The sequence below is a fragment of the Aegilops tauschii genome, chromosome 7 (assembly GCF_002575655.3).
Source record: "Aegilops tauschii subsp. strangulata cultivar AL8/78 chromosome 7, Aet v6.0, whole genome shotgun sequence".
In the NCBI taxonomy this organism is placed as follows: Eukaryota; Viridiplantae; Streptophyta; class Magnoliopsida; order Poales; family Poaceae; genus Aegilops; species Aegilops tauschii.
The window spans coordinates 269,228,011-269,238,674 of record NC_053041.3 but is presented as its reverse complement, the minus strand read 5'-3'; positions in this window follow the sequence as shown (position 1 = coordinate 269,238,674).

The following is a 10,664-nucleotide window of genomic DNA, read 5'->3' as shown; positions in this document are numbered from 1 at the left end:
CTCTACTTCAAATTAATGGAGGACGGCCTGCTCTCCGTCAAGGTCTTCGGAGAGTTTGGAACTCGCCTGAAATGCTGCATGGAGAGCTCCTGTGATGGAGATTCCGACGATGGAAGCTCTTCCTCGACCAAAAGTGATGAGGAGGACAGCGGGGACGAGTCCGACGAGGCGTCGGACGCCCCGCGCCTGGGCGGGTGCGGCAGCAGCAGCATCTGCACCTGCCCGCTCCTCCGGCGGGGTTTTGCCGGGGGCGGGGCCAGCTCCTTGAACTTCTCGGGGCCGTCTGCTTGGGCGGCTGGCGTCGGGAGGTTGCGGAAGAGGAAGAGGGCGGGCGGCAAGGCCGTCAACTCGGAGTACGCGGGCACCAACGCCTTCATCGCGTACTGCCGGTCCTGCCGCCTCGTCTTCCAGCTCCTTTCGGGCACCGTCATCACCAGCCCGCCCGTGGGCGGCCACCGAGGTGTTCTCTTGGCGCTTTCTGCTGCTTGTAGCTCGCCTAGGCGCCCCTTTTGCCCTCTCGCCTCCTTGACCGGCCTCCTGAGAAGAGGGACAAGAAAAGGATCACGGGCACCTTATCTCTTTTTTTAATCTGTAAGCCTACGAGCCTTGTTAAATTTAAAGCTTGTAATCCCCTTTGTCCATGTTTTTCATTTCGTACGAACTGTACCTGTATGAGATGTTTTTAATGAAAAAGGGATGCTTGCCGGGCTTTTCATAAGTGGGTAAATCCCGCAACAAGGAGCGAATCCTCGTTATTGTTTAAGATAAACGTTTTTCGCCCGGCAACATGCCTTGCCGTTCCCCCCACTCCATTCGACCATTCTCGCGCTCTTGGCGGAGGCAGGGATGAAGTGGGCTTCAGGCTCCTCGTTCTATCTCCTTGCCGCCGCGGCTACAACCAAATCCGGACCCAGGAAATAATCCTTAGGTATAGGAAAAAAGGGAGCACGGCAGCCTAGAGATAAAAATGAGGCTCCACATGCCCCAGTCCCGTTTCGAAATGCATGACAGGGGATAAAAATACTTATCTGGATCTGCAGCCCCCGACAGTCTTATCTTGCCGCGGTTGGATCCTCGAGCTTGTAGCCCCCGGCAACTCTGGTTTGCCGGGGTCGGGACGCCGGTCCGGTTCCTTTCTTCCAAGTAGCTCAGCAGAAGTGCTCATGTGCCCTGCGAACCAAAAAGGACAGAAGAGGAACAGATAGACGTGCACTCAACCTCTAAGCTAGGGGTTAGTCGCTGCTGAGCACTATCAACCCTAACCGAGGAAGAGACTCGACCTAGCATGCATGCTATGACTTAGGGCGCGAGCGCTTCATTTATTTATGCTCAGGGTCTGCGCCTGGCTTTGTACAAAGGGTCACATGCCTTGCCGGCAAAGCTTGTACAAAAGGTGGCTTGCCGGGAGGCCCGGCAAGCCGCGCCTTACGGGTAAAACTTGCGAAGATGCTCAATGTTCCAGGAGTTGCTCACTGGGACGGCATCCTCGGTCTCCAGGCGGACTGCGCCAGGCCTGGTGACTCGTATTACCCGATAAGGGCCTTCCCACTTCGGTGTCAACTTGTTGGAATTCTTGGCCGACTGAACGCGCCGAAGAACAAGGCCGCCTTCCTCAAAGCTTCGGGCATGAACCTTGCGGCTATGGTAGCGGCGCAAGGCTTGCTGGTAGCATGCCGCTCTCACAGCCGCCCGAAGACGATCTTCCTCAAGGAGCGTTGCGTCATCTTGGCGCAACGGCTCTTGCTCAAGCTCATCATAAGCGAGCACTCGAGGTGACCTGTATATGAGTTCTGTGGGGAGAACTGCTTCTGCCTCATATACCAGGGCAAAAGGTGTCTGGCCGGTGGCTCGATTTGGCGTCGTCCTGATCGACCAAAGAACCGCCGACAACTCATCAATCCAGCGCCTTCCACTCTTGTGCAGCTTGTCAAAGGTCTTCGTTCTCAGGCCTCGCAACACTTCAACATTTGCCCTCTCCGCTTGGCTGTTGCTCCGTGGATGTGCCACGGAAGCAAAACAAACCTTGCTGCCGAGGTCTTGGATGTACTGCATGAAGGTGTGGCTTGTGAACTGCGTGCCGTTGTCGGTGATGACTCTGTTTGGCACACCAAAACGGCAGACCAGTCCTTTGAAGAACTTGACAGCTGACTGAGCAGTCACCTTCCTCACTGCTTCCACCTACGGCCACTTTGTGAACTTGTCGATTGCAACGTACAAGTACTCAAAGCCCCCGACAGCGCGGGGGAAAGGGCCCAGTATATCGAGCCCCTAGACCGAGAATGGCCAGGAGAGAGGGATTGTTTGAAGGGCTTGAGCTGGTTGATGAAACTTCTTTGAATGGAACTGGCATGCTTCACACTTGGTTACTAGTGCCGTCACATCCTGGAGGGCGGTGGGCCAGAAGAAACCTTGCCGGAACGCCTTCCCGGCAAGGGCCCTCGATCCTATGTGGGAGCCACATATGCCTCCATGTATCTCTGCCAACAACTCCAGTCCTTCCTCCCGGGGGATGCACTTGAGTTTCACACCGTTCGGTCTTGTTCGGTGCAGGACGTCATCGACGAACTGGTACAGGGTGGACCGACGGGCTACTTTCTCCGCTGCTTCCTACTCCTCAGGAAGCTCCCCTGTTTGGAGGAATTGGACGGTATGCTACGCCCATGTCGGAGCCTGGGGCTCGACGGCAAGGACAAAAGGCATCTCTTCCGCCATGGGAGCGGCTATCTCTCCGGCCAGGGCTTGACGCCCTGCCGGAGCCAGTTGCTCTTGGGCAGGCTCAGCGTCCGCGGCAGCACCCTTGCCGGCAGCCCCAGGGGGCTCGGTAGGAAAGTACTTGCCGGGACCTGATTTCCTCCGCTTGTTCTGCCCCGCTGACGGTTCAACGGATGGTTGAGTTAACCGGAGCAAAAAGGTACCTGGTTCCACAGGTAGCTTGAATGAGGCACGCTTTGACAGGTAATCAGCGATGTCGTTCTCCGCTCGGGGGACGTGCTCCGCCTGGATACCGTCAAAGCTTTCCTCCAGCTTCCTCACCTCATCTACGTAAGCTTCCATCAATGGGCTCTGATAATCCTTGTTGACCTTCCTGACAACGAGCTGCGAGTCACCCCTGACGATGAGCTTCTTAACCCCGAGGTCTGCCGCGATCCTGAGACCGGCAAGCAATCCCTCGTACTCAGCAGTGTTGTTGGTGGACATCTCCCTGGGGAAGTGCATCTGGATCACGTACTTGAGGTGTTCTCCGGTAGGTGCAACGAGCAGCACACCGGCACCGGCGCCTTGTAGCGAGAAAGCCCCATCAAAGTACATGATCCAGTCGCGGTCTGCTTCCTCGCCGGGGAGAGTGGTCTCTTGGATTTCTTCGTCAGGCGTCGAGGTCCATTCTGCGATGAACTCCGCCAAGACTCTACTCTGAATTGTCGAGGTACTTTCAAACTTTAAACCGAAGCTTGACAGCTCCAAGGTCCATTCCACAATCCTTCCGGTTGCGTCTGGGTTGTGCAGTATCTGTTGCAACGGGGGGTGGGTGACGACAGTGATCTCGTGGGCTTGGAAGTAGTGACGCAACTTCCTCGAGGCCATAAGGAGGCCGAAGAGCAATTTTTGCACGCCGGAATACCTCGACCTAGCCCCCTACAAGAGGGAGCCGACAAAGCAAACCGGGTGCTGCATCATCTTCTTCTTCGGCACCACCTCACTCGACTGCGCGGGCACTGCCTTGGTGGCACCAGACTCTGCCGGGGGTCGCGCCTTGTCGGCACCAGGCCCTGCCAGGGGAATCTTTGGCTTGCCATCCGCTGGTTCTGCCGCCATTGCTGCCTCCTCGTCGACCTCCCTCTGTGCCACCGGTGCGGCGCTGACCACTTGATTCGTCGCCGCTAGACACAGCAGCAACGGCTCTTGTGGTTTAGGCGCAACCAGTATTGGTGTGGAGGAAAGGTATTTCTTCAGATCCTGCAGTGCTGCCTCGGCTTCTAGGGTCCACTCTATTGGGCCTGCCTTCTTCAAGATTTTGAAGAAGGGAAGGGCGCGCTTGGCAGACTTGGAGATGAATCGGCTCATGGTGGCAACGCAGCCGGTGAGCCGACGCACATCCTTGATCCGCTTGGGTGCCTCGATCTGCTCAATAGCCTTGATCTTGTCTGGGTTTGCCTCGATCCCGCGTTGTGACACAAAGAACCCGAGAAGCTTGCCGGACGGAACGCCGAAGACACACTTCTCAGGGTTCAGCTTGAGGTTGATCTTGTGCAGGTTAGCAAATGTCTCTTCCAGATCTTGCACAAGAGTTGGCCCGTCCTTGGTTTTGACCACTATGTCATCCATGTAGGCCTCCATATTTCTATGGAGTTGAGGTTCAAAACCAATTTGGACTGCTCTTGCGAATGTTGAGCCAGCACTTTTCAACCCGAAAGGCATCCGTAAAAAGCAATACGTACCACATGGGGTGATGAATGTTGTCTTCTCTTCATCCTCTTTCGTCATGAAGACCTGGTGGTAGCCTGAGTAGGCATTGAGGAATGATAGCAGATCGCACCCGGCCATGGAGTCAACAATCTGGTCGATGCATGGCAACGGGAAGGGGTCCTTAGGGCAAGCCTTGTTGATATCTGTGTAATCAATACACAGTCTCCACTTCCCATTCGCCTTGCGCATCAGTACTGGATTGGCCAACCACGTCGGGTGGAGCACTCCTCTCACCAAACCCGCCGCTTTCAACTTCCTGATCTCCTCTGTGATGAACTCCTGCCTCTCCAGAGCCTGCTTTCTGACCTTCTGCTTGACGGGCCGCGCGTGGGGGCAGACAGCTAGGTGGTGCTCAATCACCTCCCTGGGAACACCGGGGATGTCGGATGCTTGCCATGCAAACACGTCGACATTCGCCCGCAGGAAGGTGACGAGTGCGCCTTCCTATTTGCTATCGAGGGTGGAGCCTATGGTGAAGGCCCCTCCCATGCCATCCTCCCTGACGGGCACCTTCTTGGTCTACGGCGGCTCGGCCCTGGGTCTCTTGCTCTTGTCGGTAGAGCTCTCTGGCACGTCCTCGACAGTAGCACAACACTCCGAGGAGGTGTGCTTGCCGAAGTGGGTGTGAGAGGTCTTGCCGGGCTTCTTTTTCCCTCCCGGGGCTTCAGCGGCAGGAGCAGGTGCCTTGGCGGCAGCCGCTGCAACTGCTTCCCGGTAGAGCTGGTCGGTGCAGATCAGTGCGTCCTTCTTGTCGGAGGGGACGGAGATGATGGTCAACGGCCCAGGCATCTTTAGCATGTTGTAGGCATAGTGTGACGCCGCCATGAACTTGGCTAGTGCTAGGCGACCGAGGATCCCGTTGTAGGGCAAGGGGATCTCGGCTACGTCAAAGACGATCCTCTCCGTCCTGTAGTTCAACTCTCCTCCAAACGTCACGGGCAGTGTGACCTTTCCCTTCGGCTGGCTCCTCCCCGGATTGACCCCTTGAAACGTGCCCGTTTCCTAGAGGTCTCCATCAGGGATTTGCAACTTTTTGATCAGGACAGGCGAGATCAGGTTCAGGCCGGCCCCACCGTCAACCAACATCTTGTTCACTCTGAGGTTACGTATCGTTGGTGAGACCAACAATGGCAAACACCCGACCGCGGTAGTGCGGTCAGGGTGGTCCTCGGTGTCAAAGATGAGGGGCGTGCTGGACCACTTCAGCGGCTTCTGCGCGTCGAACGACGGCTCTGCTGCTGTAATCTCACACGCCCACTACTTGAGCTGGCGATGAGAGGTATGGAGCGAGGCTCCGCCATCGACGCACATGGCCTCCGTAGCCTTCTGGAACCCTTGCTCACCAGACTCGTCGTCCTCGTCATGATCATCGTCTTCTTGTTTCTTGTCGCGGCCCGGGCGGGCCTCTCTTGCTGGTTGTCCTTGCCGGGGCGGCCCCCTTGGCCGCCATGCTTCTTGCCGGACCCCTCCGCACCGTCCTGGTCCTTCTCCTTGTCCCGTCTCTCGTACTCAACCTTTTGCTTGTCAGCAAGCAGCTCGACTTGCCGGAAGTTCTGGAGGTCGTGGCCCTTGGTGCGGTGGATCTTGCAGTATTGCTTGCCGGAGCTTCCTGGCTTGTCGGTAGCCGCCAAGGCTCGGCAGGCGGCGCACCCGGCAATCTCCTTGCCGGGGTCGTCTGCTTTGACCTTCTTGCCGGCACCGGTGTCGTCAGATCCCTCAACGGCAAGCACGGTCTTGCCTTTGCATTTCCTGTTGCGACGCCGGCCCTTCCTCGTCGGGGTAGCAGCGTCTTCATCGGTAGAGTCGGTTTCCGCGCCGGCGTCTTCGCCGGGGTACTTCCTTCCCTCTTCAGCCCGGGCGCACCTATCGGCCAGGACGTAGAGCTTGGCCACATCCTTAACTTTGGTCATCGCCAGCTCTTCGCGCATCTTGCGATTGTGCATGTTCTGGTGGAACGCACTAATCACAGCGGCGGGATGAACGTCGGGGATGTTGTACTGCACCCGGCTGAATCTCTGGATGTACTTGCGCAGGGTCTCCCCTTCCTTCCGGGGAATGATGTCCAGATCACTGGCCTGGCCATGAGCTTGGTGGCCTCCTGTGAAGGCGCCAACGAACTCATGGCACAGATCCGACCAAGAAGAAATGGAATCCACCGGCAAGTGCATCAACCAAGACATCACATTGGGCTTGAGCGCCAGCGGGAAATAGTTGGCAAGCACCTTGTCGTCGCGAGCCCCAACAGCCTACATCGCGATGGTGTAGATGCTGAGGAACTCGGATGGATGGGTTTTGCCAGTGTACTTCTCGCAGACGTCGGGCTGGAACGTGCGGTGGGACGGCCACTGGAACTGCCGCAGCTCACGGGTAAAGGCTCGGCAGCCCACCTCGTAAGGTAGGCCACCAGAGCCCCCCGGTGCCGGGTGGTCCATAGCGGGTCCTGCCCGCTTGTCCGACAGGCGGCACGTTTCGCGCCGACGCTCGACGGTGGTTCGAGCGTCTTCGTGAGCTCGTTCCCGAAGGACCTGGCGCTGGTCGCGGAAGGTCCGCGGGTCGGACGACGCTATGGAGATGTTATCACAAGCATCGTCACGACAGGATGACGCCCGCGGAGGCTGGCGAGGAGGAGGAGAGTGCACCATGGCCACAGCTTCCTCGGTCCTCCCAGCGCCAGCATGTGGTGCCTCGTTGGGGCGCCGACCCGAGGGCCCCGCTGGTCGCGGATCGTCTTTGTTGGCGACGGCGACGAGGCTTCGGATGGTGGCCCTCCACTCGTCGAGCTTCTCAGCAGCAGGAGGGAAATCGAGGAGCAGCTGCGCGCGTGCCAAAGCTTCCGCTGGTGTGGGCGGCGGCGACAGCTGCGTAGATCGCGGCGCGCTTCGACTTCTAACTATGTTAGAAGGAGCTCCGTCACGACCCAGCGGCTGCGTGCCATTTTCACCAGCGCTTCGGCGAGCGTGCTGAACCCCTTCATCTTGCCGATGACGCACAGGGCTCTTTCCACGGCGGTGCCTAGGGTCACCAACGTGGTGACGCTGCTCGGCGCGCACACCATGGGAAGAACGCGCGGTGGTCGCTGGTGTAGGCGTCCTGGAGGTCGCCGCACCGCCCGGGGTCGGCACAACGACGCCCATGGAGGGCCCCGCGCCGCCTGCGGGGGGCCCAGCTCCGTCTCTGGATCCGGCGACGTGTAGCCGGTCGTCTGGCGCGCGAACGACGCCGCTCGCCAGGCTCCGACTGCCGGGCGATGCTGGTGCTCGCGGGCCGCGGCCTTGGTCCTGTCTGCGACCGGTCCGCTGCTCGTCCGCACCGGCATGGGCCGTTCGGCTCCCAGCGAGCCGACCGCCGTGGCCGTCTTCTTCTTAGGGCCCATGGCGACGAAGAACTGCTAGGCTAACTACCAGACTGGATCCTCACAATTGCGCCCCCTACCTGGCGCACCAAAGATGTCGGTGTGGAACGACACCTATGGGATCACAAGAATCCCTACTACGGTTGCCGGGGCGCAGGGTTGTGAGGAGAGCAGGGCTAGTAGACAGCACAGGGATCGTTTACCCAGGTTCGGGCCGCGAGGATGCGTAAAACCCTAGTCCTGCTTTGGTGGGTGTATTTCTGAGAGTTCTTGAGCTCTCAAACTAGCTGTGGTCAGTGCGTGGTTCAAAAGAGCCAAATCCTTCTCCAGTATGCCATGGGCCTCCTTTTATAGTTGAAAGGGGCTGCCACAGTGACACACAGGAGGTGGAAAGGCGTACAGTGCTCCGAGCTTATCGCTCGTATTACAGGACAAGACGCATTTAATGCATAGCTTAGGTGTCCCCTTGCTTTATTGGGGACGGGGGCGAGGCCCGTCCCGTCCGTCGCCGCTCCTCCTCGCCTTGACATGCGCCCCGGCCAGTGGGGTGCATGGTGCCATGTAGGCAGCTAGGCAGCTGAGGTGGAGCGGTGGCGGAGCCTTCACGAAGATCTGCATGCCGCCACACAGGCGCTCGATGAGTTGGCCTGGGAGCTGCATGTTGCCACGCAGGTGCCTGCCCAGCTGGTTGGGCTGGCAGCTGCATGTGAATGGTGGTGGAAGCTTCTCCGACGCGGGTTTGGCAGTGGCCCCGCTGGTGTCCTTGGCGAGGGCCTTGCCGGGTGGCCCGGCAAGGGTCTTGCCGTGGCGTGCTGTTGTCCCCGGCAAGGACCTTGCCGGGGGTCTGGTGGCCTTCCTCGGCAGGGATCTTGCCGAGAATCGTCGTCTTCTAATCCTCATCTGATCTTGAATATGTCTTCACAAAGATCTGCATGCCACCACAGAGGTGCCTTCCCGAGCCCTGGCCCCACGTTGATGATGGCGCTGGGGGCCGTGGGCTCAAGGGTGGCTCGCTCTGTTGGTGTGGGGCGAGCTGTCCCGGCAAGGGTCTTGCCGGGGCCGCTGAGGCCGCCCGACAAGGGTCTTGCCGGGGGAACCTGCTTCGTCCCTCTGCTCTTTGTGGTCTTGGCCTTGGCGTCGCTTTGATTGTCTTGGGCTTTGGTCTTACCTTGGCTCACCTCCCTGTTCTGCTTGGTGTGGTCGTGGGCGCGGCTCCGACTGCCCGTGCACAGGCAAAGGGGTACAAAACCGTGCCCCTATTTTTGTACACCGACACTCCATCCTGCACATCACGGGTTACGTTGCTCTTTGCGAGCTATTCCTGGGTTGCGAGGTCCATTTTGAATTGTGGAGGAAGCTATTCTGCCTCGTCCCTCGCAACCAAGATGGATCAATATTCAAAGTGGGCGGAGCCGAGGTATGGCGTATCGCCGAAACCGGATACCTGTCCGGCACACTGAAGAAGGCATCCGAAGAGTGGCCTTCCGAATGGTTCTATATCGAGGACATCGCCCTTCCTGACCCAGCTCGAATGGGTCTTCCCGAATTTACAGGTGTTCCGTTGAAGAAACGCCATAGCTGGCGTCCTCGGAGCTTCGAGGAGGAAGATAGTGCGGAAGTCCGTCAACTGATGAGCAAGATAAAAATGCTTGCCCAGTCTGGATTATCAATAGTCGAGGTAATGGAGACTTCCATAGTGCGAGGGGTGCAGCCACTTCAATACAGAGGGCTTCCCATGTGGCACTACAATGGAGAAGACGACGCCTCTCGCTGCGGTCGGAAGGGTCCAGACACCCCCGCCGCTTTGGCAAAAATATTAGCCGAGCTGTTTAAAGGGGAGGAAGAGGAATTTATTCGTATCAAGCGTAGGGACGGATTCTCCATGTACAATCCCCCTAGCTGGGTAAGTTCCAACCCCGCTGCTCCACTCATTCTACTCCCCGAGTCAATTTTAATGAACATTAATCCGTCCATTTGTAACAGAAGTGGCGAAAGATCACCGAGGGGGTACACAGCCCCGCCCCACAGCCAGAGGATCACAACCGGGACCTTGATCCTGGATTCGAAGAGGATCCGGACATATTCGTAGTGCTCGAGGATGGGGTGTTCTACCAGGCGAGCTATGACGGCACTGAAGTGGCCATCACCGCCGACTATCCCGGTCTTCTCCCTGCCTCACACGTAAGTAATCAGGAGACATTTCCTCCAAAAGAGCCTCCTCGTTCTGCCTCACCCACCGCACTGACTCGTGCTCCAAAGGGGAGGCGTTCGGCGTGCCATATTGCACCAGAGGCCACTCCAGAGAGAGCGGCACTCACACCAGGAAAGTCTTCGAAAAGGAAGGCAAACAAAGGCCCGGCCGAGCCTTCATCGAAGAGTTATGGCTTCGTAAATATGCCCCTTGGCAGTCACATCCAACTGTGACATTTTCCGTTTGTGCCTTACCAGGAAAAGCGTTCGCCGGACTATGTCGGGGGGTGCTACCGGTCACACTCCCAACTGCCAGGTTCTAGACCCTGCCGTGAAGACAAGGGCAGATACAGGAGTGACGCTGGATTGTCCTTTGGCCGAGGATTCAGATGATGTATCCATCACAAACTCAGAAGTGGAGAGCGCCATGGGTCATCGGCGCCAGAGGGCCGTTCTTCGCGACCCCGGTTTTACAATAGAGGCATTCGATGCCTTTAGCTTGGCGGATGCATACATTCGAGCTGCTCGAGACGGGCTTACCAGAGCTGTACAGCAGCATTTGAAAGATATGCGGGTAAGTTTATATTATGCAAATCTGATAATTATATACCAGTAGCCCCCGAGACTTGAAGCAGTTGATACGACTGATTTAAGGACA